Below are 26,157 nucleotides of genomic sequence, written 5' to 3'. Positions count from 1 at the left end.
CCCCCTAGAGAAGGCCAATAGGTGTCACATTCCGGCGATCCTGGTGGGCCTGGACGCCGAGAAAGCCTTTGATAGGGTCGACTGGTCTTTCCTCTTCTGCACACTTACAGCATTTGGCTTTGCTCCTAAATTTATCGATATGCTCAGAGCGAACTATCACTTCCCCAATTCCAGAGTGGTGGTCAATGGGGTACGCTCCAACACTTTTCCACACTCGAGAGGAACCCGGGCAGAGGTGCCCCCTCTCCCCCTTACTTTTTGCCCTTAGCATTGAGCCCTGGCCCTGGCGATCCGGAACAACTTGATATCAAGGGAATTCTTCTTACTGGTGATCCCCATAAAATATCACTCTTTGCAGATGATTTGCTTTGTCCCTCACAGAACCCGCAACCTCCTTACCAAATTTACAGTCCGAACTTGAACGCTATGAACTTGTCTCTGGCTTTAAAATGAACTCTGGGAAGTCCTTTATACTTAATCTTACCCTTGCACCGGAGACCGTTCACACTCTTCGAACCCTCACCCCATTGGCTTGGGCCACCACGGCTCTTCAATACCTGGGGATCCATCTAATGCCGAATATTAAGGGATTATATGCAGCTAACTTTCCTCCCCTTCTCACATGCATTCAAGCAGAGCTAGCACAATGGAAGCCGCTCTTTCTTTCATGACTGGGCCGCATCCATGCAGTGAAGATGAACCTTCTGCCCAAGCTTCTCTATTTATTTCAGGCCTTGCCTATTGAATTAGACCCCGATTCTTTTCGGAAAATGAAGGCCATGATCCTGCGCTTCATTTGCCTGGGTAGATGGGCACGCTTCTTTTACTCTCTGCTGCGCCGCTGTCGGGCTGAGGGTGGAGTTGGTCTACCGGATATCCACCTATATTACAAGGCAGCTCAGTTGAGGGTACTGGTTGAGTGGTCCCAGAAATACTCCGAGCGACACTGGCTGCATATGGACCGTAGCGTGACATGTCAGACTGTGTGGGACTTGGTGTGGCGCCCCCGCAAAGATAGGCCCCCAAATACATTCCTTAGCACACCAACACGCACCACTCTTAAGGGACACAGTTTCGGGTGACGACAGGTGGACTTCTTTCCCATCTCCCTTTACCCCGATCCACCACACTTCACTATTCCCCCCGCCCTACTCGAGGGACCTTATGAGGCATGGAAAAAGGGGGCTGTTTAGCTTTGATCCACCTATTCCAAGACGGTGAGCCTCTCACCTTCGATGAATGCAAAAGGGAGTTTGACTTAGCAGATGTGGAACGGTACCATCACACACAATTAATGCACTGGGCCCTTAGTCCCCAGGTCCGGGAGGCTGCTACTCGCCCTCACGAAGTTTGAAGCCTTTCCTTCCAAGACATCCACTATGAAAGGCGTGATCTCATTTATTTATAACTTCTTGCTTAAGACGGCTCTCTCCCCACGGCCCCGGTACATGAGTATGTGGAAAGATTTAATTCAGCGCCCTATTTCTGATGAGCAGTGGTCCCATCTTTGGTCCGATATTGCCCGATTCAATCATTCCGCAGATCTCGGAGAGGCACATCTTAAGACGATGATGGATTGGTATCTCCACCCTTCCAAGCTACGGCAAATTTTCCCCACCTCCTCGGATAGATGCTGGAGGGGATGCGGGCTCCTGGGGGACTTTCACCACATATGGTGGGATTGCCCGTCTATTTGGCCCTTCTGGAAAGAGATTTTGGCCCACATAAAGGACATGCTGGGATATCCCGTCCCTGTGGTGGGGGTCCTCTTGGGGTTGTGTGATCCCTCCCTAGAATATCAGACCCGAGCCGATAAGATGATTCTGTGGCTGTGTCTCGGTGCTGCCAAAGTCACTCTGGCGGCTGCCTGGAAGAGGAAAGAGGCTCCGGCTATTTCCCTGTGGCACGCCCGCCTTTGGAAACTATTGAGCATCAAACGTATGGCTTTCCTCTCTCGAGGCCTTCCCTCAGCTGTTTGTCCATCTACCCTCAGGGCCCTCCTTCTCTTTTAATTCTAATTGCTGTCCGAGTGTCATTTGCTCTATAATTCCTTTATGTAATGCCACCGCCACGGGTGGGTGGGGGGAGTTGTGTTTTTTGTTGTTCTTTTGGCCGTCTTATTGGCGCTTGCCCCACATTGGGACAGGCTTCGTTAAGCTGACCATGTCTCTTTTTGTACTTTGCAATACTCCAACTGCATATTTTCGACAAGGTGGTATCACTGGATCCTGCTAAGTCTCAGGCTGCTTGGTCAGACTACTTAACAGCGTTACATGATCTTTTGTACACCTCCGCTTTGTTGAGTCAGTGGGAAACGCTCCAGTTATCTAGCAGCTGTGACTCTCGAATAGCTATCTACACCCGAAGAGGAGCTCAATCCCTCTATTCCCGACACCTATTTCATGTACCAAGCTTTTATTGTGTCTTGCTGATCCCCTGCGTGGGACCATGTGATGATGCACCGAGTGCCTGTGACATGTATGCTCTTAAAAACTCTAATAAAAATATATTTGACAAATAGAAATGCTCTGGCGTAACCATGGTTTCCAGACGTGTACAAGTACTACCAAGCTTGGGCAACATATGTGTTTTTGTTGCTAACCTGCGTAAGTCCATATACTGCCCACTGTGCAACACTCAATTCAGTATCATAAACCATTATCATACATGGACCTTCATAAATTGTCTACCCTGTTCAACAAGGTCCAAGAAACTTTGCATGTGAGTCTCAAGCTAGTGCGATACAAATACAAACTCAATTGGATGGGTTTTATTCTCTGGAAGTTTACCTATACAATCTCAGGGGGGTTTGAATTATATAAAATAGTTAATCACCCAAGGGGCTAGATGCTTCAGAACTCTGCTTGTTTATTTAATTACAATGTCTTTGTCTGGCTCCCTGTACCCTAGCTGAACTGTAGTACAACCTCAGAGGGGAGGAAATGGGAGGCTATTAACTTGGGCATGTTGCCTGGCAAATTCAGACCTGTAAAACCTGAGATGTCGGGTAAGGCACCTAGCAAAAAGGAAAGGATGTTTGCTCAATCTGAGTCGGAAAATAAGCAGGAAAGAAAAAAATGTATTTCTTGAGTCCCCTTACTCACCAGGGTTTCCCCTTGGTGACATGCTTCGTCATAGGGGCCATCTCAGTCCGCTGCAAACTGAGGCATACTGCGACTTGTGAAATTACGTAGAAGCACTTTTGTGAGGACTATGTGTGGTGCAGTGGTGTTGTGGAGTGGGAGAGATGAGGAAAAATACCTAAATAGTGGGCGAAATAACTTTATTCTGGTTCCTAGTCAGTATGTCTAAAAACGGGGTAAGATACTGGGAAAATCTAGCTGTGATGGGTTAGGAGTCACTAGTATACATTAACATGTTTCAAGCTTTCCTGAGAGCTCTTCATCAGGACTACAAAGGGTCCCGCCCTGTGTGTGTCTCTCCAAAATAACCTAAATTGAGGTAATTAGTGAAAAAATGATCAAAGGGGGGCGTGGTTTAGGCAGCGATGTGGTGAGACGTGTTCTCGAGGAGCTCCGGTGCTCTGCCGCCTTCATGAGTGATTTTGAGTGGAGCTGGGGTGCTGTAAAACAACCCCGGGAGTGAAGGTTGATTACTGAGAGCCGGGGACACCCGTGCGGAGCAGTGGATTGCTCGGAGGCTCCATTGCGGGCTGGCAGCAGCCGCGAACGATCCTCCGGGGATCTGCGCCTGCCATTTTGAAGCGCCAGACGGAGGAGCTGGCCCGCGCCCTGCGGGCTGCCTGGGGTCCCTGCCCAACGTGATTGCGGTCCCCCCTGACAGTTTGGTGCGGGCTGGATCCGGGCTGGCAGCGGAGTGCTGTTGAGCGGGAGCCTGAACGACAGTTGCTGCGGCAGGGAACGATGGAGAAGTGCAGTGAGGGGTGGCGGCGCAGCCTGGTGAGGCCTTTCCAGCAGAGAGCATTGCAGTGTGACGGCAGCCGGGCCTGAGGTGGTGCGAGAACTGGTGCACGGGCCGGCCTTGATCTGCGGCTATCCGGAGGGCCGGTGAGTTCCCTGGGGGCAGGCGGCAAGGCGGCGAGTGCTGTCCCTCGGCCCTGTCACGCGGGGGCCAGAGGTGCCCGGTGGAGGCCTGTGTGGAGGAGCGGAGGCCCGCGTGAGACCCAGGGGAAGCAGCGAAGGACAGGGGGACGGTGCCCAGTGGCTGCTCTAGAGGGGCCTGCGCTGGGGTGGCTGGAGAGACACAGCGGACTGGTGGGGCCCTCTTGTATGAGCTGCAGGAGGCAGACTACGGGAGCGGACCTGCGGCTGTGGTGGACCATTGAGGCCTATTGAAGGTGCGGCACGGCGGGGGACCGGGGGCCATAGCTGGGAGCGCTGACCCGGGCGGCACTGGGGGACCCTGGATATTGCGTGCTGCTGCCCCCCGGAGTCCTATTCCCCGCTCTCCCCACGTCGCCATTTGGATGCCAGGTGCGTGCGACGGAGGGTACCTCCATTTTGGCTTTGAGCGGCGGGTCGCCCTAGGGATTCAGGGCGGACGGCATTCTGAGGTGGAGTTATGCTGCATTCACAGGATCGAGCGGCCCGAGATCTCTCCTTGGTGGGGTTGCTGGAGGCCATTGTAGGCGAAGCGCAGCTGGACTTGTGGGGGTCTTGTGGTGAGTGATGGGCACCTGGAGGCCCTGCAGGTGAGCGCCGCCACTTTGAGCCCCGACCTGGACGTTCGGGTCTCCCCAGAGACTGGTGCTACGGCCGGGGCCCCCTCCCTTCACCTGCGCTGCTGCCTTGGGCCCTGGAAGGAGTTCGGGGATTGTCTGGTGGAGCTGCGAGGGCCTATGCCTTTTAATGTGAGGAGGTCCAGTGGAGGCTGCCCATGAGACTGGCGAGTGGGGTGTCATGGATATAGCCCAGGTCAGACAGCAGGGAGCGGCGTGAACTGGCGCACCCACTTCGTTTGGACCCCCTGCTGAGTGACTCCTACGCATTGGACTGTCGGCGTGGTGGTGCGTTGAGGGCTGGTGTATCTGCCTCTTGGGCAGTCGCTAGGGCTGGCCCTGCTTCTGGTGAGGTCTTGGGGGTGCCTTGCAGTGCCTGCACTGGGTGAGGAGACGTCTACACCAAAGCGCCCAAGGTGGGGGGGGGGCTGTGAGCGGGGGGATAGTGCAACCCCCGGGCTACCTGCACAAACTCCTTGGACGTATTGAGCTCCTTGCTTGCTTACTGCGGGGGGCAGGGGAGGTACATGTTGTTTGGTGGGTAGGGTTGGCCATCTGTATAGCAGCTCCCTGTTTCTGCTGGCCCGGGGGGGCGGGGGCGGTCCTTGGGATTACCAGCGCCCTTCTTGTGATCCTGTTTCTGGGGCGGTGGGGTGGGTGGGGGTCTCCAGGGAGGGGGTCCTTGAGTTCTGGGGGGCTGGGGGCTGAGGGGGGGGCCTAGCACATCTGGTTCTCTAGTTGCTTCCTTGCTCATTGCTAGTTAGGCCTTGTGGGGACGGAGGCTGGACCGGGGTCCTTCCCGGGCACACACCACCTGGCAGGTGCAGAGTACGCTGATTGGTTGCCGGACCACCGCTGCGGAACTGGCGATGACCCATTCCAAAGGGGGCAAAGCTGACCAGGCAGCGGCCTCCAGAGACAATTTGGTTGTAGCGAAGTGGGGTAAATCGGGGGTGCCGACACCCGCTGAGGGGCCACGCAAGCCGCTGGGGACACAATGCCGGTGACCCAGGCATTTATGACCTCCTTCATGTCCGAACTCATGATGGAAATAGGCTCCCTACGTTCTGAGGTGCACTCCTGCGTACGGGAACTGCGGAAGGAAGGCACTGACCTGGGGGACCGGGTGGATGGACTGGAGAAAACAGTGGACGCCCGCACGGAGGACCAGGAGCAACTGTGGCAGCGCCTGGCAGTATTGGAAGAACAAAACATAGAGCTGCAAGTCAAGCAGGAGGACTTAGAGAACCGAAGTCGCCGGAACAACCTCCGTATCCGGGGGGTTTCTATCGGGGCAGAGCGGAAGGACATTATGGCCTATGGGCGCAACTCCTCAATGAGGTCTGGGGGGACGAAGACACTTCCCCGCCGGCTTTGGACCTGGCCCACCGGGTCTCCGAGCCCGCGGGGAGGCCGGGCCTTCTCCAGGACATTTTGATACGGTGCATTTCTTCACCGAGAAGGAGGCTATATTGAAGGCGGCAAGGGACAAGCCAGATCTCAGTTACGAGGGGCACAAGATACAGATCTTTCAAGACTTGGCACCCAACACCTTGCGCAAACATCGAGCCTTCAGGCCAGTGATGGAGAAGATGCGGGCCCTAAACATGCCTTACCAGTGGGGCCATCCCTTTGCCCTCATCTTCCAATGGGAAACCAAGCGCAGAGCAATAAGGTCCTACCGGGTGGCAGCGCAGCTGCTTAGACTACCAGAGTCGCCGCCAAACAGCCCTTCTCGACAGCGGCGCCAGGAGCGGGTCCCGGCCAGGCCGTCCTGGACTACTGTACAGCGTCACCGCCGCTCCCCTCCCCTGGATGAGCGATCTGCCTCGCAGGCCAAACAAGACATTATAGCGCACATCAGATCCCTTGAAGGGGACCGGGACGGGCCACCTTCACGCCCATCTACCCCGTGACCAATCGACCAGCGATATGCTATATTTCGATGCCTGCACCTCTGCTGATAATGATTCCTCTTCCCTGGGTCTGTTCTGTGTAGTGAACCCTAAACCTGCACTCCAGCTCCTGACCAGTGTGGCGGGGACACCCGGACTCTACTGTTGTTTGCCCTTGAGACAACCACAGGCCTCCCCCAGGCGGTTCCTAAGGGAGTGACATCCCTGAGTGCGTCTGAACCCTTGGGTAGAGGATGCCCTGTGACTGGGACAGTACAGTGTGGCCCTGTTGGCCTTTGTTGACGTCCATTGCTGGGTGGCCCTGTTGTCCGCCTTTTGGGGCTCTTGACTTCTTCTTCCTCCTTTGGCTCCTTACTGATCTCTTCTCTCCTCTCTCTTCTTCTCTCTGTGCGCGATGGGTGGGGGATCAGGTGGCCGCGGCCCTCTGAGTGGGCGAGGGTGGGGGAGCCCCTTTCTGTGTCTATATCCCTGCAGTGGTGGAGTTGGGGGCGTGGGTGGGCCCCGCTTGGCACACAGCATGACTACGACCTTGCCTAGGCCCTTGAAGATTTTAATGCTCAATGTCAAGGGCTTGAACTCCCCCAATAAGCGTAGGCAAACGTGGCGTTACCTCCTCCAGCAGAGCCCTGACATCATATTCCTGCAGGAAACCCACCTGTTGCAAGCGGACGCGAAGCGCATGGCGCACCCTAAATATTCTCTCCAGTTTTGGGCTGCAGCTGATACTAAAACGGCGGGTGTGGCGATACTGTGCAAGATTGGCTTCAGGCGGGGGGACTATAAGCGTTTTAGGCGTGGAGACGGGCGCTTTCTTAAAGTCACAGTGGAGATCGGGAGGCGCGGGTTTACTCTGTGTAATGTCTATGCGCCTAATCAGATGCAGGATAGATACCTCCAGACACTTTTGCGGGAACATGTTCCATATGGTGACCCTTCATTGGTACTGGGAGGGAATTTCAACTTAGTCTGGGACCTGGACACGATCGTAGTGACGCCTCATTCAGTGGAGCCGGGGCCATGTCCTCTGCGCTGCGTACACAGCTAACAGAGCTGGGGCTGATAGATGTGTGGCGTTACCAGTCCCCAGGGCTGAGGGACTGCTCATTCTACTCTCACGCTCACCGCTTGTACTCTCGCATAGATTACTTATTTACCTCACACGCCTTGGTGCGGGGCATGCTTGGAGCTTCCATGTCGGATATCTCGTTGTCTGATCACGCCCATGTCGAGCTGCTCCTGCAGGACCCAGCCGCTTGCCCTGCCCGGGAGGCGCGGTGGTGCTTGCCGCCGAGTATTCTCCGGGATGCAGCCGATGTTGAAAGCAACTGGGCCGCCAATGACTCTTACTTTGCTAGTAACGACCTTCCGGAGACACTCTTCCCCGTGGTGTGGGACGCCTTTAAGGCCACGATCCGAGGCCACATCACCTCTCTATAAATTGCGCGGAGGCGCGAGGCTTGTAAATTGGAGGATAGCTTGGCGAAGGACATAAAGTGAGCTGAGCTAAAGGATCGGGAGCATTCTTCGTTGGAGTCCAGGCGGCGGCTCGCCAACCTGAGAGGGCAGCTCAGGCTCTTGCACACTAACAAGGCAGAGCACTCTCTGCTGGCGTTGAACCAGTGATATTTTGAGGGAGGAGATAAGGTGGGCTGGTTGCTGGAAGAAAGACTGAGAGCGCGTGCGGCTAGAGCCCATATAGCCAATGTCCAGCTGCCGGAGGGGACCAGGGTCATCTCGGGGAGAGATAAGTGTGAGGCATTTCGGGGCTATTATACTGCCCTGTACCAGGGGGAGACTCCGTCTCCAGATGCGGTCGCGGCCGTCCTGAATAGTTACGAGGGGACGCCATTGCACCCACTCTGTGCGCAGACTTCCTTGACGGGTGTGAATGAGTGGGTAGCTACTCCACTCTCCACTGTTCTCCCAGCGGCCGCCTCACTGCCCCATTGCTGTACGGGCTCACCTTCTGCCCGCTTCGCCACACTTTTCACTCTTCCTCCCCCCGCAGCAGCTCCTTCACTCACGCGCTGCCGGGGGGGGGTGTGGTTGCGCAGTCAGCCTCTCCTCAAAACGCGGGTGGGCTCCGCTTGCGATGCTCTCCCGCCCGGCAGCTCTCCTACATGCTGCGGGCGCTTCATTTGTAGATTCTTCACCCCGCCGCCGCGGCCTCCACTCACGCGCTGCGCGGCGGGGACAGGGACAGGGACGCTGCAGGCAGGCCGCGGGTGGGCTCCGCCGGTCCTGCTTTACTTAGTGTCTATACTCGGCCACACCGCGCCTGGCAAGGCGGCATGGCCACGCGGGTGGGCTCCGCTTATCACACAGTCAGGCGGGGGGTTGCTTCTTGCTTGCGCGGCCCCCCAGTCATTCTTCAGTGCCCTGCTCACCTCAGGCCCACGGGCCTCTTCGTCAGCGGGGTCAGTGGTGGCCGACGCGGGTGGGCTCCGGTCGGTCCGCTTATTACTGGGCACTGTTGCGGCCGGTGCAGGTGGGCTCTGTCCGGTCCGCTTTCTCCAACGCCGGGGCTCACCTTCGGGCCTTATTCTTTAGCCGCGGCCGTGGCGAGTGGGCTCCGCCCGGCCAGCACTCCACTCCGATGGTGATCACGCTGCTGCGACCGACTCGGGTGGGCTCTGGTCGGTTCGCCTACTTCGTGGCAGGTGTGAGAGGTGCGGAGTGGGCTCCCGGTCACCTCTCCATTGATGTCTGGGCCCGGGGCAAGGCACACGCCCCGCGGGCCTCTCAGCAGGCTGGCTGGCGCCGATCCTGTGGGGGAGGGGGGGGCGCGACGTTCGCCTCTTAGCTCTCTCCTCTTCCCCCACGATGTTTTCATTTGGCTGTGGCACGCTGGGCACAGCTCCGCCTCGTCGCCATTGTAGAGTTTGGTGAGGGCGCTAGGCCCTCATGCTGTAGAGGAGTAAATGAGACGCAGACACAGTAGTTGGGGGATAGGTAATGGGCCCAGAGCACGTGCGCTCGGCCCCTTTATTGGCCAGTGTCACATGACCTGTGACGCCTGGTGGTGGGTGGGTGTTAGGTGTGCAGTTACAGAAAGAACTGAGACACTAGACCGTGTCTTACGTTACTACACATTGGACCTTTTTTTTGTACTTTGCGTGCTCCAATCTGTGCCTTTCTGTTGTGCCTCGGATGTATCTCCTGTTATACCTGAAGGGTGTGTAGTGACTGTTGTTTGAATTATGGGATGGTTAATGGGTTTCCTTCAGGAATAAGTAGTTGCTGCCCTCGGTTTGTGATCAATGCTCTGGTTGCAGGCTGTCCCTGGCCTCCCCTTTTAGGTCTCGGATAGGCAGCGATGGTGGCAACATCAGAAAACCAGTTGATAATTCAACTAGTAGTTGTCTCTTTTAGGTGCATTTCACGATTTGTCCTTGTTTTTTAAATATCACCACTTTTACAGACCCTTGGATGCAACCCTGTACTCGTTGGAAATCCGTTATTGAATGTGTGCTTCACCTTCGAACAATACATACATCACACTACTATAAACTGCATATATGTCCTGCATCTGATCCTGAGCAGTTTATTTTACTCAAGATAATCTAGATTGTTAGAGATGCTTTTCATTGTTGGGCTGGTACAGGATGCTTTCACCTAGCACATAGACTAGCAGCCTGATGAGATTTGGATTTGCCCACTTAAAAAAAGTATTTTTAAAGGATCCCATTGGAAAATGAGCCCTGAATGATTGTTTCTTTGATTTCTTATCTCTCTTAAAGAAATAATTTCCAGGCATATGCATCAAAGTAAATACCGGGAGCAAAGGGGCAGATTCTCAGAATCTGCCCCTTTGCTCCCGGTATTTTTGCATTTGGGATGCATCATCCCAAATGCAAAAATCGCAATTTAAGGAATTTCTAAATTGAGATTCCTTAAATTGCGATTGCATTTAAGGAATCCCAAATTGAGATTCCTTAAATGCAATGTATGAAAGTAAAAAAAATAGCGAATTCGTTAATAGGAGTAGCAAATTACCATGAAGTTGAACTTCATGGTAATTTGCTAAAACTTTGAAAAACACACTTTTGTGCATTTTTCAAAGATTCATGTTGCGCACACACATGCCCTTAGGGCATGTGTGTGTGCAACATATGTGCAGAGATCAATTTCAGGGGTGCAACAGGGTGTCATTTTGACACCCTTGCACACTTGAAATTGCATGAGCAATTTGCGAGAACTTACTGGTACTCTCAAATTGCTCATGCAATCTCCAATTCATTCCTATGTACCTGTAGGCCCGTGGAATGAATGGGACAGCATTCCTTAATTGGGACTAGCAATTTGCGAGTAGCAATTAAGGAATGCTTAGGAATCGCTATTTTAATAGCGATTCCCACATGCATAGGCCCACATGCATCAAGCATTTTTGGAGTCGCAAACGGTGCGATTCCTTAAAATCGGCTGTTTGCGATTCCAAAAATGCTTTTTGGAATGCATCAGGCATTTTTAGAACTCACAACATTTTTGCGATTTCTAAAAATGCGATTGCTTTTAAGAAATCGCAAATTTGCGATTTCTTAAAAGCAATGCATGAATACTTTTTAAATTGCGAATTCGCAATTAGAGGGATAAATTTACCGAGTAGTTGAACTACTCGGTAAATTTGCAAAAAGTGAAAATAACGCTGAAAATGCATTTTTTTAACATTCATGTTACGGACACACATGTCCTTAGGACATGTGTGTGTGCAACATGATGCGAAAACAGCATTTCATGGGTGCAGGGGGGGTTCATTTGAACCCCCCTCACCACCCTTGAAATGCAATCAGGATTTGCGATTTTCAAATTGCGAATTCGCAATTCCCATTCATTCCTATGGGCCTTTTGGCCCATAGGAATGAATGGGAATTGCGAATTCGCAATTTGAAAATCGAATTTTTTATGCGATTCGGTAAAAATAGCGATTTCTACCGAGTTGCATAAAAAATAAAAAAATAATCATGCATAGCCTTTTGCGATTTCTAAATTGCGAATCGCTATTTATCGCAATTTAGAAATCGCTAAAGACGACATTGATGCATGTGGGCCATAGGCTTTTGCTATTCCTAAATAGTGATTCCTTAAAAATCGCTATTTAGGAATAGCAAAAGGCTACGTTGATGCATCTGCCAGTTAGCTCCTTAAAGTGAGATTGTCTGTGGCATCTGTGTGAACTGTTATTTTTGTCGTACCACAAACTTGTTGCTTATGGATTTTTTAACTTTGCAGTAAATACGCATATTGAAAAAACAAAAACGGAAATCCTTCCTTTATATTAAAATGCCAGCTGATGACAAAGGGCACGATTTGACATAGCAAAGTCATCTAAAGATGTAGTTGGAGCAAGCATATATTTCTCAATTAGACTGAATGACCCACTGTATGTAATTGTATAGTTGCTCAATCCTTGGCGGCTCAGCACCCAGGATAATATACTGCATCGCAAAACACTTATAAGATCCCAAAGGACAGTGCACTTAAAACCAAAACCATAGATAACATATTGTGGCATTTGCAATACTAATAACTCCAACTCTCACAAATGTGAGACCAATTGCATTGAAAATGCTTGTTTAGGTAGAGGTGGGCAAGCCAGAGAATTCATAAAGTGAGCTGAGCCATAGCCAAGTCAGGGGTCCAGCTTGGCTCTTACAGCCAAAGCACAAGCTGAGCCCGGAAAAATAGTCACATCAACCGAATTTAATGTATGCCATGTTTTTCTTTACCTGCATTTTGTTTCTCTGTGTGATGCAGACTGTGATATGAAGAAATAATGAATGCGAATAGGGAGCCTGTTTTAGCCTCTTACACAACATATAAACAAATCCTAATTGCAAAGAGCTGAAAATGCATTCTGAAGTTGTTCTTCACTGATAATTCAAAAAATATTGAAGTAAAGGATACATACTAGGAATTTAAGCCCCACTTATAATGACATGGCCAAACTACAAATCACAGAATGCAAAGTACAGTTAGGCAAAAGGGAAAATATCTAAAAGTGTTACTCATGAGATTTCCATTTGTAAGCTCAGGCTAGGGGCAATGAGCATTATTTGTCAGGCCTAGCTCTCCCCATTTAACAGGTTGCAATTCACTAACATAAATTTCAAATAAAAGGTCAATATTCAGCCCCAAATGTCCCATCCTTTTCTTAGATCTCAGCTATGGTGATACGTCAGGTGAAATCCAGCCGTGTCAGAGGAAGTGATACCAGTTCTGAGTGTCACCATGTCTGGCTAGGCTTTTGCCTTTGACAAAAGTGTTCTAGGAGTCCCACTGAGTTCGGCAGGAGGTAAACAATGGATGTCACTTAGGGGTGCAGAGGGGTTGCAGCTTGGCCCCTTGCTACCCCTGCGGCTGCTTTTGCTACCAAACAAAGCCCCACCTCAGAAACAAAAAGGGGGTCTTGTGAGCCTTGTTTACATTTAGAAATGAGTAGTTATTTAAGACTCTTTATGAGAAAAAATAGATTCAGGTGTGGAACAGGCATGTAAAACAATCTCACAGCGGAAAGCAACAATCTTTTTTTTTTTATTGAGCAGAATAGAAAAAATACAAGAAGTCAGGAAGTCAGTCAGAGATAAAAATCAATATACTAATACAATTCGTACTATGCCATTCTTTTCATTAGACAGAAGGAAAAAAAATAATAATTATCACAAATGTGTATGTACTAGAAAGAGATCGTAGCATATAAACTAAACTGCAAGTGCTAAAGTGCCATAGATTCAATATGTTTCCTCTGGAGATCCCTTTCCATTTAATCAAGATACAGTACATACTAAACAATCCTATTAATGAAAAAGGAGATGTAAACATCAGAAATATTATATAATTGAAAAAGATCATTACATATTAACTAAAGTGCTAGAGCCAGCGGATATGTTACCCCTATAAATCCTTTTTTCATTAGAACAAAATTTCAATTCATACTATACAATAGTTCTCTTTAAAGATGAGATATAATCCACACTGATAATATGTATTAGAAAAAGATCATTTCGTACGAACTAAAGTGCAAGTGCTAAAACTGGCATCAATCGGGCAGGCATAATATCCCTGGGAATCCATTTTTATTGTATCCAGAATATAATTCATACAAAACAATCTTTCCAATTAATAAGGAAATGTAAACATCACAAATATTATATAATTAGAAAAAGATAATTTCATATCAACTAAAGTACAAGTGCTAACGTGCAATAAAGCCAACTGATATATTACCCCTTGACCTCCTTTTCCATCTGATCGATATTCAGTTCATACTAAACAATTCGTACTAAACAAATAGTGTTTACAGATGATGTGTGAGAAAAAGGTAATTCCATATAGACTAAAGTGTCTGTGCTAAAGTGCCATAAAACCGACTAAAATGTTACCTCTGGAGATCCCTTTCTATTTGATCCTGATATTTCCAGACTGAAATACATTTTCTAATAGCTCCCATCCTTTTTGCATAATCTTCTTCAAATATTCTTACTCGTTTTATTTTATATTACCTTTCGAGAAAGGTCGGGGCTTTGGTTGTTTTCCAGTTCTGGAGGATCAGCGAACGTGCCACCAAGAAAGAGATTGATAAAAACATTTCCCCCCTGTAGCGGGTTGCGCAGGGAAAGGCAGGAGACGTGTTTTTGTGATATCTGGTTTTATTTGTGATAACAAAAAAGTCAGTACACGTTTTTCTCCTCTGGGGTCTTCAAGGTGATCTGCTTCGGACGGTTCTCCTTTGAGGGCGGGTGCTCTCGTCCCTGGGGCTGCGTCGAGGACTTCTTCAGGTACGCTCCTCCTCCGCCTCCGTGATGATGGTAAGTCAGTGGTATGTAAGGAAAGGAAGAAAGGACAGTATTCAGTCCTGCGCGCACTCTCTGGATGTAGTTTCAGGGAAAGGGAGTGAGGGAACACCAGTCGTGGTACTGTACAATCAAGCGTGAGGATGTGGGAACGTGACGGGAGGGGAAACCGGGTTGCTACACAGGGTCTTAGGTCAAGGGATAGACCTCCCCCTTCTCTCTACCCAGCCTGCTATACGGCTCCGTACCTCGGTTAGCCACACACCTCCTGGCGTAGGCTGGGCGACTCATGATGCCGATGGCATCCTGGCTCCCGCGCCGCCAACGGGTCTCTTCTCCTCCGTTCCGCTGATGTTACTTCGGTTCTTCTTCCCTCGTCCACTTCTTTCGCTGCTCTCTCCATCTCCGCACTCGACTCTGCTCCATGCTCTCCTCCAACTCCTCCAGTGAACAAGCACACCTGTGTGCCGTCGATTTCCGTATTTGATGCTGCTGGTGGCTCCTCCTCCCCCTCTAAAATCTCCCAGTTAAAGGGGCCGCTGTCTACTTCGTCTTCGTCCCAAGAGCTGCCTGGGTCTGTCGGACCTCTCCAGTCGTTCTGCTGCGGAAACAAGAGGGGGGTGGTCACAGGATGAATCCCCACTCGGGGTACGGTGTTCCTGCTCTGTGGGTTTGATGGCCCCTCCACGTTACACCCCCTTTTGTTAAAGCCTGGTTTAAGCTCTGTTTTAATAAACCAAACAATGCCACCTCCGGCTCAGGTTGTATATTGCTCCAGAGGGTACATCTGAGCTCAGCCCACATTTTCACCCAGAACTGGCTCAGCCTTGAGCATGTGCAAGAAGCATGTAACCAGCCGCTCTCTCCAACCTGCTGGCAGCGAAAACACTTATTTTCAATGCAAAGCGTATGGGGTATAATAAGCCGTCCATCGGGACAAAAACGCCATCCTTTTGAAATGTGCTGCTCTTAATGCCTTACTGCCGTGTAGGCAAATAATTTGCCACTCTCTAACTGAAAAAGTGCAAGACAATTCAATTTGTCTTTTATTTTTCCAGAAAATTGGTAACGACAAGGGGATCCCCTTGATTTCGAAAAACTCTGTACCAATTCCCTATACCTTGCAGTTTAGTTCTAAACACAGCAGCAAGGACCAAAGGGGTACCTGTATTTCCTAGGGGTATATATTTATTTATCAGTTATCTAACCTGGAGGAAGCAAAAAAAGAGCAACCTGCTCTGCATACCGCATCTAACGTGAACCACGTCCCAGTTAATACATCTATCTCCTATTATAAAGTGACTTAACTCTTTGAAACCTTTTGATTCCCAAAGTTTAACATGACTATTACGGATGTAGAGGCCCATATTTCTGGCCTCTGTTAAGCCCAGATATCCAAATCCTAAAGACTGGGCCTTTTGAGAATAACATTTTTGAAGTCTATTAGAGAATGCTTGCAGCGTCTTGTATCGTACTTTTTTAGGAAGTTTTGATGTTTTTAAGAAGACCAGAAGCTAAGTTCCAAGGCCATGAAATAACGCACCCCAATTCACAAGGTCGAATGCCTTCTCGGCATTGACCATCATTATTAGTGCGGAAGTTTGGTGGGTATTAAAACAGTCAATTGCTTGAATTAAGTAATCAGTCTTTTATTACATTGACCTGCCTGCTATAAAGCCAGATTGATCTGTGTGTATTGCATATTGTGCCACTGGGGTAAATCGATTGGCCAATATTTTCATCAGTAGTTTATAATCTACATTTAAAAGGCGGATTGGCCTATAAGAGCCGACCTCCCTAGGACTTTTTCCATTCTTAACGAAAGTGACTATCAAGGATTCTTTAAAGGCCGCTGGGACGTCAAGTCCCGCTTTAACATGATTGAATAGCTCGAGCAAGAATGGTAATAACTTTTCCGAGAAAGCCTTATAAAAATTCAATCGAAAGACTGTCCTTTCCACAGGCCGTACCTCCAGGCATTGATGCCAAAGCGCTGGAGATTTCTTCGGCAGAGAAAACAGCCATTAGAGCCTCTTTCTGTCCTGTAGAAAGCTGAGGGAGAACTAAATCATCAACGTAGTCCTGAATAGCTTGTTTAGATAACTGATAGTCAGTTGAATAGAGATCCTTATAATGATCAACAAAAATTTTGGAGATATTATCTTTTTCGAAAACTATTATCTGCAGCCCTGGTATTGCCACTTCATCAATTACTGCCGCTTCTTGCTTGACTCTAGTTGACCATGCCAACAATTTTCCTACCATTTGGCTTTCTTCATAAACTTTCTGCTGGTATGCTCTTGAACTGCTTATTTCTTCCATAATAAAAAAAACTCCCTCAGTTCCTGTTTGGCTTTGGTTAGTTCCTCTCCGGCGCGATGTCTACCCCTGAGGAACCTCTCTTTTTTACCAAGGCCACATCAATGGCTTTCTGAAGTTCTTTAATTCAAATTTTACGCTCTCTGGCTTGTTCCGCCATGAAAGCGATCATTTGTCCTCGCACTGTAGCTTTAAAGGCCCCCCCCCCCGACTGAGAAAAGACTTGTGGTGCCTCTATTGATCTTTAAAAACTCCCTGATCCGTTCTCGTGTGCTTACTATCCACTGTTGATTGGTTAAGAGAAGTCTATCCATCTGCCACCTGGATATTTCTCTTTCTGCCAGCATTATATTTATTTCAAATTTTACTAGACCATGGTCTGAGAAAGAATTGGCCAAAATCTCAGTATTTAAGCAGCTCAAAGAGCGTGACATCAGAAAGAAATCGATCAGTGAAGCGGACTTAAATTGACTATAGTACTAGGTAAACTGTTTAGCTACACCATGGACCCTTCACCAGGGATCAACAAGTTGATGATCCTGTTTCATAACATCTATCATCTGCTTTTTTGCTTTATTTGATGTATCTAATTGGAGATCTTGTATAAAACTAAAATCCTCCCCTAAAATAATTGGGCAGACCGCTGTTCTGGCTTTATCATTAATGCTTTTGAGAGCCGCAAAATCATCTACCACTGGTACATAATAATTCACAAAATTCAGCGTAGTGCCATTCACCTTCCCTTCGCAACAATCCATATCCATCTGCCATATGGATCTCTTCGAATTTGAGTGATGTCCCAGTTTATCCCTCCTCCGAAATAAATAGCAACCCCCCTTATTGCTGCCTTAGCTGAAGCAAAATAGGCCTTTAGAGAAAGCTTTGGGGATAAACAAATTAGGCTGATTAGTTTTAAGATGAGTTTCCTGTAGAAACAAAATTTGGGTTAAAAAAAATGCCACCAACCATCTTATCAATCCACATATTTTCGTTTGTTCGAGATGCCGTTAACATTGATTGGTATAATGCGGAGGTTATTATCCATAATTAACACTTTTGCTTTGATCCTGAGCGTCAGTAAACATGCCCTTCATTCTAGTATGATATTTTAAATAATTCATGTCATTTTCTTTTTCGGAAAGCAACAATCTTGCAATATAATTATTTATTTTCCAAATGGACAGGGCCCAAGCAAAAATGTCTTTGGCTGTCTGCAAGCATGTATGGGGAGAGGAAAAATAAGCATAGCAGAAAGATGAGAGATAGGAGAGAATGAAAGAGAGAGATAGAGAGAGAATAGGAGAATATGACAGGGAAAGCAGAACGCAGACAGAAGGATGGCATAACAGAGTGGCAGGTCACTGGCAGGTCGGTGACAGACAAAGACAGGTGTGCACGTTTGCATAGGTAAGAGTGATAACAAATAGACAAATGTGAGACAAAGAGGAGAGCAATGTGATAGCGTTAAACATCAACACCTGTGAGGGAGATTGATACAGGCGAGAGAGGTGAGGGTAAGACATAAGCTATTACAACAGATGATAAAGAGCCAGCAGAAGCGACAGAAAGAGGATGAGTCAGGTTCGAAAGAAATTGTTGGACTTGGCCCGCAGGGCAGGTTCACCCCTAGACTTTTTACCTTATTTGTGACCCTGGGTTAGTGATTTTTGGGTCTCTGCGCACTTTCCCCTGAGTCCCAGAGTGAAAGTGCGTGCGTGTAGTATGGCTGGCCTGCCCTCCCATAGGAATGCATGGGGAATGTGTGTATCCCTGGTAGTTCCTGATGCGTGGGGAGTGCAGGCTCGAGTTTGGTATGCTTAAACTCGTGAGAGTGAATGCTGCAAGATGGTGTCTGCGGCATGTGTGTGTCTAGTTGGGAAGTGCTACTTCTGGACATAGAGATATGTGTGCAGTGAGGGTGCTGGAGCGTGATTGGCTGGAGCTGGCTGGCACGCCAGGCTCCAGGAAGTCTGGATGGGTCTGCCCGGTGGTGAGTGGGAGATTAGCATGAGTGATGTGTGGGAGGAGTGTACCTGTGTCCTGGATGGGCTGGGTTTTCCCCACACAATGCTGGCTCCGCCCCCCTGTGGTGTGTCTAATGACCCTAGCCTCCCCAGTGAATGAAATGGGTGGTTGGGCCATCAAGAGTGCTCCAGAACCAGCTGCGACTGGTTTTCCCCCCACCCTGCACATTGTAACAAAGGAATTTACAGTATAAGAAGGGGCTGTGTCCCCTTGGAAAATGTTCTACTTTGGAATCCTGCCAGAGGGGGCTTGTGCCGCTGCTGGGGCCAGAAGGACCGCCACTTGGGGAGTCTCCCTGCCTGGAGACCCAGTGTGCTGGCTCTGGCCCAGCCTTGCCCCCCCCTGCCTGCCTCCAGCCCTGCTGGAGCCCTGTCCTGTCCTCCAGTGCTGGGGAGCACTGAGGACTTCGTTGCCTGCAGCCTGAGAGCGCTGCTCTCTGCCCATCAGCGCTGGGAGCGCTGAGATCGCCTGCCTAGCGCTTGAAAACGCTGGATTTTGCCCGAGCGCCGTGAGCGCTGTATTTTGTCCGCCCCGTGTGGTGGTGTGGCGGCGCGGGTGCCACCCCGCTCATTGCCGCGTTGTTGTGCCCGGTTTTGATTGATCTACGAGGGAGCCCACTCCTCGGATCATCTGGGAGCCCGCCTGCCTGCCTAAAGCGAGCCGCCGCGCTGCCCGCGGCGACCCGGAAGTAAAGGGACGGCCGTCCAATCACCGCGCGGCCCGGGAGAGTCAACCCGGAAGTCCCGCCTTCTCCGCCGAGCCGCGAGAGAGCCTGCCGAGGCTCCCCGAGAGGAGAGGAGAGCCCCGGGACCAGCGGGAGAGACCCGCCGTCGCTGGAAAGTCCAGCGCGAACCCGGTGAGTGCAGGTGCCTGCAGAGGAGGGGGGGAGCGTCGGGACACATTGCCGGTGTCCGCCCCGCCCCCTCTCTGTAGCGCGACCTCGCGCCTGTAGTGATGAAGAGCCAGAGAGGCTCTTAGGGGGCATTGTTGAGCGATCCGAGTCCCCAAGAGGGGGACTCCAACCCGAGCCTAAGAGAGGCTCCAACGACCGGCGCATTTCTTGTTTGGCGAGCCAGAGAGGCTCGCAAGTACATTAACTACGAGCCCAGAGAGGCTCTGAGGGGCATTTCGTCCGTGAGCCTGCGAGGCTCTTGAGGGGCATTTGTCTGTAATCCGGGTCCCCAGAGCGAGGGACCCCCCAGCCCAGCGAGGCTGCACCTTTTTGTTGCTGGAGCCCTGAGAGGCTCAGCAGCCCCACCCCCTTACTGGTGTAAGAGAGCCTGAGAGAGGCTCACCAGTGCCACAGTGGTGGTTCTTTGAGCCCAGAGAGGCTCCAACTTTGCGCTAACTTTCCCTGCTCCAGTTGCCCAGCACTTTGTGGGCAACTGCCACGTTTAGGCCCTGACATTGGGACACCGGGACAGTCACAGGTGGTGACTTGTGAGTTTGGGGAAATTGTTATTGATTCTGCACCTCTGAATGTATTGTTTATGCGTCATGTGCCTTTACACCTCTGAATGTTACGACATCATGTGTTGTATCCTTGCACCCCTATAGGTATTGTGACATGTAGGTGGTTGTTTTCTCCCTAGTACAGGTGGTGCTAGTGAGGTCCTGTTACCAGTGATTACTGGTTGAGTGCTATTACTGAAAGTATTGCGTTATTACTGAAGGTATTGCTAAAGTGCTCTGACTGAAAGTATTGCTTTATTACTGAAGGTATTGCTAAAGTGCTATTACTGAAAGTATTGCTTTATTACTGAAGGTATTGCTAAAGTGCTATTACTGAAAGTATTGCTTTATTACTGAAGGTATTGCTAAAGTGCTATTACTGAAAGTATTGCTTTATTACTGAAAGTATTGCTGCTAAAAGTGTTGATACCCTTGACAGTGGTTCAAGTGGCCCTGTCCTGTACAAATATCCCTTGTAAATTCCGCCCGTGCCTGTTGGCACAGTGTAACAAGATGTGTGTTTTATCTGATGTATATTTATTATAATACAAAGGCTATTTTCATATAACCTTGTGTGGAGTGTTTCTTTGTGGTGGGCCTTGGGTGTTGTTGCTGGGGTGCATGCGCAAATACTTAACTTACATCGCCTCCAAGTTTAGCCTTGACTGCTCGCGCCATGTTACCTAGAGGGCGAGTGGGGGTTGCCTTGGCGTGTGACTCCCTTGCCCTGACACTTAGAAGTGGCGATCCCTGACTGACCTCGACGCGAGTCTTGGCCGGCCAGGGTCCCGGTTCTAACATTGGCGGCAAGCGGTGAGGATAAGAATTTGTGTTTGCGTTGTACCACAGTGGCAACAGGCCACTACAAAGCTCTGCATTTTAGATGACCACATTTTTGGGGATTATTATGTTTTGGTGAAGTTCCATTATTGCTTCTCCTGAAGAGTGTCATTTGATAATTGTGTTCAGTACATTTGTCCCCCGCCCTGCTTCCAGAGTTTGGTACCTGTGTCACATGTGGTCAGGTTGAGAAGTCAGGGGTGGTAGAAACTGCCTTACCGATCCGAGGGGAGGGTGTGTGTGGATGAATGGTGTGTTTTCCTGGACGCATGAGTGAGTTCTTTTTTTAAGGAGAGTGTTGAAATTTTGGAATTGTGTACTTCTACTTCAGATTGCTAGTTCCCTTGTGTTGCACGTGTTTGTGAGCATCCTGTCAAGATGGAATCTCCTTTTAACCTTTGTGGCCTGTTTAAGTACAGTGTGCATGAGTTGGTACGGTTATGTAAGGAGAGAGACATCCCAGTGAGTGAGTCAGACACCCAGTCCAAGCTTAGGGATAACATGATCCTGTGGCAGAAGAGTGACTGGGAGCGTGAGCACAGTGAGAGGGAGAGGGCCCGGACCGCACACCATGAGGGTGGTGGGTCTGAGGGGAGCCCTGAAGAGTCTGATGTGGAGAGTGAGTTTGACAGTGAATGGGCGCCAGCAGAGAGCGAGTACCCCCTAGATAGGGAGTCCCTTGCTGGGTCCAGTGTCAGATGTAGCACCCCATCCCTTTCCCTGTCCCCAGAGGAGTGGGTGGATAGGAGAGAGGAGAGGGAACACCAGCTGGCCATGGAGAAGCTCAGGTTAGAGCATGCCTGGAGGATGGCGCAGCTGGGTGTGAATGAGCGGATTGCAGAGGCTGAGAGGGCCTGGGCCAGGGAGAAGATAGCCCTAGAGTGTAGGTTATCCCCTGACCGCAGTCAGAATTTTCTGGATCCCCCAGGGAGGGTGGAGTCCAGTGGTGGCAGCTTTTTAAGTGTTGGTGTTGACAGTCCCACTCCCAGTTCCCAGAGTATGGTATCTGTTTCCCCAGAGGAGGAGTTAAGGTTGAAATTCAGGGGCAGTAGGAAGCTGCCTCACCAGTCTTGGGTAGACTTTGAGGAGGACTGTTGTGGAGCCCTGTGTGATTGGGTACAGGAGCCCACGAAATGTGATTGGGACATATTGTTCGATGTGTTTCTCAGAGAGCAGTTGCTCAGTTGTTGTCCCCCAGGGTGGCGACAACACCTGTTGGGGTGTGGATTGTCTGACCCATGTTAGCTTGCAGGGGAAGCAGACCGCTGGGAGAGGGCCAGAGGTGCTGTACAATCATTAGAGAGTGAGTCCAACAGTAGTGGTACAGGGAGCGTCCAGCCCAGCGTGGTGGAAGAGGCTCAGTGTAGCCCAGCTAGGTCCCAGTATAGTGAGAAGGGTGAAGGGGCTGACTGCCTGGCTCAGCGGAGCAGGAGTCAGTGGGTGGCTGAGAGCCCCCAGAGGCCCGAAGCCCTGTCTCAGAACTTGGGTGGTTTCTTGAGGGAACACCAGGTTAGGGACCTAGGCTGTCTTGTTAGTACACTTGAGGAGGATCTCCTAGTGTCTAGGGAACCTGGAGCGTCTGTAACTAGAGCTCCAGGGGTTCCAGTGTCCGGCAGTGTCGCTCCGGTTGGGAGGGCACAGAAGTCCGAAGCGAGGAGTGATTGGGGGATGAGTTTCCCAGTGGATGCACCAGTGGACCAGAGATTAGCCAGTTGGGCTAGATCTTCTTGGGTGGACCCGGGTGGCGCCACTTCTGGTCTGGGGGATCTTTGCACACTGTCAGGTGGACAGGAGGCGGGAGATCTGCGCCAGACAGACGGTCACACGACACATGGGTCATGTGTCAGCCTCAGGGGGATTGCGTGTGAGTCCCCAGAAGCCCTGGAGTGCCAGGCAATTATTCCACCCAAGGTTTTAGACCAGAGGTTGGGAGGCCAGGTTCAGGTTCGGCCTGACCTGAAGGGTAGGACGACTGTAACCAGTGTCCTGACCGGTTCTTCCAGAGGAACTTCTCCAGTTGGGAGAGGGCAGACCTCTGGAAGGGGGTGCAGAGGGTGGGAAAGCCCACCTCTGACCCCGGCGCAACCTGAGGGGTTAAACCCTGGGTTGGAGTGGCGTTGTAAGGGTACCCCTCGCAGGAGGAGGAGGAACCCTGGAAGACGAGGTAAGGGGAGGAGAGCGTTCCCTGAGACTCCTGGTCCGCCTGAGGTTGTAGACCAAAGGCTGGTGAACCAGTGGCAGTCTAGTCCTGTCTTGCAGACAGGGAGAGTGGAGAATGGACACTATGTGCCAGGGGTTACTACCCCCCGCTCTGCGAATTGGCAAGGACCGGTGGCACCTGGGTGGCCCAGGGCCGGGTCCTGGCCGCGGACAGCTGAGGAGTACCAGTGGGGTAGCCCAGTTGGTCCTTACAGGAGCTTTAGAAGGAACCCTAGGGGTTCACCGTGGCATAGAACAGGAGAGTGTCCCGGCAGTGGCGGGCCTGCGTCCGTGTTCTATCGCCCCAAGCAGGGAAGTCCATCACGGTGGTGATTGTTCTCCCCTGCGTTTTGGCTGGAAGGGGGTTGTGTTGGACTTGGCCCGCAGGGCAGGTTCACCCCTAGACTTTTTACCTTATTTGTGACCCTGGGTTAGTGATTTTTGGGTCTCTGCGCACTTTCCCCTGAGTCCCAGAGTGAAAGTGCATGCGTGTAGTATGGCTGGCCTGCCCTCCCATAGGAATGCATGGGGAATGTGTGTATCCCTGGTAGTTCCTGATGCGTGGGGAGTGCAGGCTCGAGTTTGGTATGCTTAAACTCGTGAGAGTGAATGCTGCAAGATGGTGTCTGCGGCATGTGTGTGTCTAGTTGGGAAGTGCTACTTCTGGACATTGAGATATGTGTGCAGTGAGGGTGCTGGAGCGTGATTGGCTGGAGCTGGCTGGCATGCCAGGCTCCAGGAAGTCTGGATGGGTCTGCCCGGTGGTGAGTGGGAGATTAGCACGAGTGATGTGTGGGAGGAGTGTCCTTGTGTCCTGGATGGGCTGGGTTTTCCCCACACAATGCTGGCTCCGCCCCCCTGTGGTGTGTCTAATGACCCTAGCCTCCCCAGTGAATGAAATGGGTGGTTGGGCCATCAAGAGTGCTCCAGAACCCGCTGCGACTGGTTTTCCCCCCACCCTGCACATTGTAACAAAGGAATTTACAGTATAAGAAGGGGCTGTGTCCCCTTGGGAAATGTTCTACTTTGGAATCCTGCCAGAGGGGGCTTGTGCCGCTGCTGGCGCCAGAAGGACCGCCACTTGGGCAGTCTCCCTGCCTGGAGACCTAGTGTGCTGGCTCTGGCCCAGCCTTGCCCCCCCCTGCCTGCCTCCAGCCCTGCTGGAGCCCTGTCCTGTCCTCCAGTGCTGGGGAGCACTGAGGACTTCGTTGCCTGCAGCCTGAGAGCGCTGCTCTCTGCCCATCAGCGCTGGGAGCGCTGAGATCGCCTGCCTAGCGCTTGAAAACGCTGGATTTTGCCCGAGCGCCGTGAGCGCTGTATTTTGTCCGCCCCGTGTGGTGGTGTGGCGGCGCGGGTGCCACCCCGCTCATTGCCGCGTTGTTGTGCCCGGTTTTGATTGATCTACGAGGGAGCCCACTCCTCGGATCATCTGGGAGCCCGCCTGCCTGCCTAAAGCGAGCCGCCGCGCTGCCCGCGGCGACCCGGAAGTAAAGGGACGGCCGTCCAATCACCGCGCGGCCCGGGAGAGTCAACCCGGAAGTCCCGCCTTCTCCGCAGAGCCGCGAGAGAGCCTGCCGAGGCTCCCCGAGAGGAGAGGAGAGCCCCGGGACCAGCGGGAGAGACCCGCCGTCGCTGGAAAGCCCAGCGCGAACCCGGTGAGTGCAGGTGCCTGCAGAGGAGGGGGGGAGCGTCGGGACACATTGCCGGTGTCCGCCCCGCCCCCTCTCTGTAGCGCGACCTCGCGCCTGTAGTGATGAAGAGCCAGAGAGGCTCTTAGGGGGCATTGTTGAGCGATCCGAGTCCCCAAGAGGGGGACTCCAACCCGAGCCTAAGAGAGGCTCCAACGACCGGCGCATTTCTTGTTTGGCGAGCCAGAGAGGCTCGCGAGTACATTAACTACGAGCCCAGAGAGGCTCTGAGGGGCATTTCGTCCGTGAGCCTGCGAGGCTCTTGAGGGGCATTTGTCTGTGATCCGGGTCCCCAGAGCGAGGGACCCCCCAGCCCAGCGAGGCTGCACCTTTTTGTTGCTGGAGCCCTGAGAGGCTCAGCAGCCCCCCCCCTTACTGGTGTAAGAGAGCCTGAGAGAGGCTCACCAGTGCCACAGTGGTGGTTCTTTGAGCCCAGAGAGGCTCCAACTTTGCGCTAACTTTCCCTGCTCCAGTTGCCCAGCACTTTGTGGGCAACTGCCACGTTTAGGCCCTGACATTGGGACACCGGGACAGTCACAGGTGGTGACTTGTGAGTTTTGGGGAAATTGTTATTGATTCTGCACCTCTGAATGTATTGTTTATGCGTCATGTGCCTTTACACCTCTGAATGTTACGACATCATGTGTTTTATCCTTGCACCCCTATAGGTATTGTGACATGTAGGTGGTTGTTTTCTCCCTAGTACAGGTGGTGCTAGTGAGGTCCTGTTACCAGTGATTACTGGTTGAGTGCTATTACTGAAAGTATTGCGTTATTACTGAAGGTATTGCTAAAGTGCTCTGACTGAAAGTATTGCTTTATTACTGAAGGTATTGCTAAAGTGCTATTACTGAAAGTATTGCTTTATTACTGAAGGTATTGCTAAAGTGCTATTACTGAAAGTATTGCTTTATTACTGAAGGTATTGCTAAAGTGCTATTACTGAAAGTATTGCTTTATTACTGAAGGTATTGCTTTATTACTGAAAGTATTGCTGCTAAAAGTGTTGATACCCTTGACAGTGGTTCAAGTGGCCCTGTCCTGTACAAATATCCCTTGTAAATTCCGCCCGTGCCTGTTGGCACAGTGTAACAAGATGTGTGTTTTATCTGATGTATATTTATTATAATACAAAGGCTATTTTCATATAACCTTGTGTGGAGTGTTTCTTTGTGGTGGGCCTTGGGTGTTGTTGCTGGGGTGCATGCGCAAATACTTAACTTACATCG

The 26,157-nt window shown here is 50.9% G+C and overlaps 1 protein-coding gene across 1 annotated transcript in view; it reads left to right on the top strand.

The window, feature by feature from the left end:
* KIF1A (kinesin family member 1A) overlaps positions 1-26,157 on the top strand; it is a 2,508,766-nt gene that overhangs the window by 834,403 nt on the left and 1,648,206 nt on the right. The window lies entirely within an intron of this gene.

This window comes from Lissotriton vulgaris, chromosome 11 (assembly GCF_964263255.1).
Source record: "Lissotriton vulgaris chromosome 11, aLisVul1.2, whole genome shotgun sequence".
Classification (NCBI taxonomy): Eukaryota; Metazoa; Chordata; class Amphibia; order Caudata; family Salamandridae; genus Lissotriton; species Lissotriton vulgaris.
This window is presented reverse-complemented; position numbering and strand designations above follow the sequence as displayed.